This window comes from Grammomys surdaster, unplaced genomic scaffold, assembly GCF_004785775.1.
Source record: "Grammomys surdaster isolate TR1022 unplaced genomic scaffold, NIH_TR_1.0 125630, whole genome shotgun sequence".
NCBI classification, from domain to species: Eukaryota; Metazoa; Chordata; class Mammalia; order Rodentia; family Muridae; genus Grammomys; species Grammomys surdaster.
Window position 1 is genome coordinate 1,184,020 of NW_021620469.1, and position 3,973 is coordinate 1,187,992.

Genomic DNA, 3,973 nt, shown 5'->3' on the forward strand with positions numbered 1-3,973 from the left:
CATCTTCTGGGTATATGCCTAGGAGTGGTATAGCTGGATCCTCGGGTAATGCTATGTCCAATTTTCTGAGGAACCGCCAGACTGATTTCCAAAGTGGTTGCACCATCTTGCAGTCCCACCAACAATGGAGGAGTGTTCCTCTTTCTCCACACCCTCGCCAGCATCTACTATCACCTGAGTTTTTAATCTTAGCCATTCTGACTGGTGTGAGATGGAATCTCAGGGTTGTTTTGATTTGCATTTCCCTGACGACTAAGGATGCTGAACATTTCTTTAGATGCTTCTCGGCCATTCGAGTTTCTTCCGTTGAAAATTCTTTGTTAAGCTCTATACCCCATTTTTTAATAGGGTAATTTGGTTGTCTGGAGTCTAATTTCTTGAGTTCTTTGTGTATATTGGATATTATTAGCCCTCTATCAGATGAAGGATTGGTAAAGATCTTTTCCCAATTTGTTGGTTGTCGTTTTGTCCTATTGACAGTGTCCTTTGCCTTACAGAAACTTTGCAATTTTATGAAGTCCCATTTGTCAATTCTCGATCTTAGAGCATATGCCATTGGAGTTCTGTTCAGGAACTTTTCCCCTGTGCCCAAGTATTTGAGGCTTTTCCCCACCTTCTCTTCTATTAGTTTCAGTGTATCTGGTTTTATGTGGAGGTCCTTTATCCACATAGACTTGAGCTTTGTACAAGGGGATAAGAATGGATCAATTTTCATTCTTCTACATGTTGTCCTCCAGTTGAACCAGCACCATTTGTTGAAAATGCTGTCCTTTTTCCACTGGACAGTTTTAGCTCCTTTGTCAAAGATCAAGTGACCATAGGAGTGTGGGTTCATTTCTGGGTCTTCAATTCTATTCCATTGATCTTCCTGCCTGTCTCTGTACCAATACCAGGTAGTTTTTATCACTATTGCTCTGTAGTACAGCTTGAGGTCAGGGATGGTAATTCCTCCAGAAGTTCTTTTATTGTTGAGAATAGTTTTCACTATCCTGGGTTTTTTGTTATTCCATATGAATTTGAGAATTTCCTTTTCTAACTCTGTGAAGAATTGAGTTGGGATTTTAATGGGGATTGCATTGAATCTGTAGATTGCTTTTGGCAAGATGGCCATTTTTATTATATTAATCCTGCCAATCCATGAGCATGGGAGATCTTTCCATCTTCTGAGATCTTCTTCAATTTCTTTCTTCAGAGACTTGAAGTTCTTGTCATACAGGTCTTTCACTTGCTTGGTTAGATTCACACCAAGGTATTTTATATTATTTGCAACTATTGTGAAGGGTGTCATTTCCCTAATTTCTTTTTCAGTCTGTTTATCTTTCATGTAGAGGAAGGCAACTGATTTGTTTGAGTTGATTTTATAACCAGCCACTTTGCTGAAGTTGTTTATCAGGTTTAGGAGTTCTCTGGTGGAAGTTTGGGGGTCACTTAAGTATACTATCATATCATCTGCAAATAGCGATATTTTGACTTCTTCCTTTCCTATTTGTATCCCTTTGACTTCTTTTTGCTGTCTAATTGCTCTGGCTAAGACTTCCAGTACTATATTGAATAGGTAGGGGGAGAGTGGGCAACCTTGTCTAGTCCCTGATCTTAGTGGGATTGCTTCAAGTTTCTCTCCATTTAGCTTGATGTTGGCTACTGGTTTGCTGTAAATTGCTTTTACTATGTTTAGGTAGAGGCCTTGAATTCCTGATCTTTCCAAGACTTTTATCATGAAGGGATGTTGAATTTTGTCAAATGCTTTCTCAGCATCTAGTGAGATGATCATGTGGTTTTTTTCTTTAAGTTTGTTTATATAGTGGATTACATTGATGGATTTCCGAATATTGAACCATCCCTGCATTCCTGGGATAAAACCTACTTGATCATGATGGATGATTGTTTTGATGTGGTCTTGGATTCGGTTTGCTAGAATTTTATTGAGTATTTTTGCATCGATGTTCATAAGGGAGATTGGTCTGAAGTTCTCTTTCTTTGTCGGGTCCTTGTGGGGTTTGGGTATGAGTGTAATTGTAGCTTCATAGAACGAATTGGGTAGTGTTCCTTCTGTCTCTATTTTGTGGAATAGTTTGAAGAGAATTGGTATTAGGTCTTCCTTGAAGGTCTGATAGAATTCAGCACTAAAACCATCTGGTCCTGGGCTTTTTTTAGTGGGGAGGCTTTTGATGACTGCTGCTATTTCCTGAGGGGTTATGGGACTATTTAGATGGTTTATCTGCTCCTGGTTTAACTTCGGTACCTGGTATCTGTCTAGGAAATTGTCCATTTCATCCAGGTTTTCCAGTTTTGTTGAGTATAGGCCTTTGTAGTAGGATCTGATGATTTTTTGAATTTCTTCAGTTTCTGTTGTTATGTCTCCCTTTTCAGTTCTGATTTTATTAATTTGGATACTGTCTCTGTGCCCTCTGGTTAATCTGGCTAAGGGTTTATCTATCTTGTTGATTTTCTCAAAGAACCAACTCCTGGTTTTATTGATATTTTGTATTGTTCTTTCTGTTTCTATTTGGTTGATTTCAGCCCTGAGTTTGATTATTTCCTGCCTTCTACTCCTCCTGGGTGTATTTGCTTCTTTTTGTTCTAGAGCTTTTAGTTGTGCAGTCAACTTGTTAGTGTGTGCTCTTTCCAGTTTCTTTTTGTAGGCACTTAGAGCTATGAGCTTTCCTCTTAGCACTGCCTTCATGGAGTCCCACAAGTTTTGGTATGATGTGTCCTCATTTTCATTGAATTCTAAAAAGTCTTTTATTTCTTTCTTTATTTCTTCCTTGACCAAGTCATCATTGAGTAGAGAGTTGTTCAGTTTCCATGTGTATGTGGGTTTTCCATTGTTTTTGTCATTATTAAAGACCAGTCTTAGTCCGTGGTGATCTGATAAGATGCAAGGGATTATTTCAATCTTTTTGTATCTGTAGAGGCTTGTTTTGTGACCAATTATATGGTCTATTTTGGAGAAGGTACCATGAGGTGCTGAGAAAAAGGTATATTCTTTTGTTTTAGGATGAAATGTTCTATAGATGTCTGTTAAGTCCATTTGGTTCATAACTTCTGTTAATTTCAAAGTGTCTCTGTTTAGTTTCTGTTTCCATGATCTGTCCATTGCTGACAGTGGGGTGTTGAAATCCCCCACTATTATTGTGTGAGGTGTAATGTGTGTTTTGAGCTTTAGTAAAGTTTCTTTTATGTATGTAGGTGCCCTTGCATTTGGAGCATAGATGTTCAGAATTGAGAGTTCACCTTGGTAGATTTTTCCTTTGATGAGTATGAAGTGTCCTTCCTTATCTTTTTTGATTAATTTTGGATGAAAGTCGATTTTATTTGATATTATAATGGCTACTCCAGCTTGTTTCTTGGGACCATTGGCTTGAAAAATTGTTTTACACCCCTTTATTCTGAGGTAGTGTCTGTCTTTGTCACTGAGGTGCGTTTCTTGTATGCAGCAAAATTCTGGGTCTTGTTTGTGTATCCAGTCTGATAGTCTGCGTCTTTTTATTGGGGAATTGAGACCATTGATGTTAAGAGATATTAAGGAAAAATGATTGTGGCTTACTGTTATTTTTTTTATTAGAGGTAAAGTTATGTTTGTATCTTTTTTGGGGGTTGTTGGAAGATTACTTACTTGCTTTTCCTAGGTTGTAGTTTCCCTCCTTGTGTTGGCATTTTCCATCAATTATCCTTTGAAGTGCTGGGTTTGTGGGAAGATATTGTGCAAATTTGGTTTTGTCATGGAATATCTTGGTTTCACCATCTATAGTGATTGAGAGTTTTGCTGGGTATAGTAATCTGGGCTGGCAATTGTGTTCTCTTAGTGTCTGTATGATGTCAGTCCAGGCTCTTCTGGCTTTTATAGTCTCTGGTGAGAAGTCTGGTGTAATTCTTATAGGTCTGCTTTTATATGTTACTTGACCTTTTTCCCTTACTGCTTTTAGTATTTTTTCTTTGTTTTGTGCATCTGATGTTTTGATTATTATGTGAC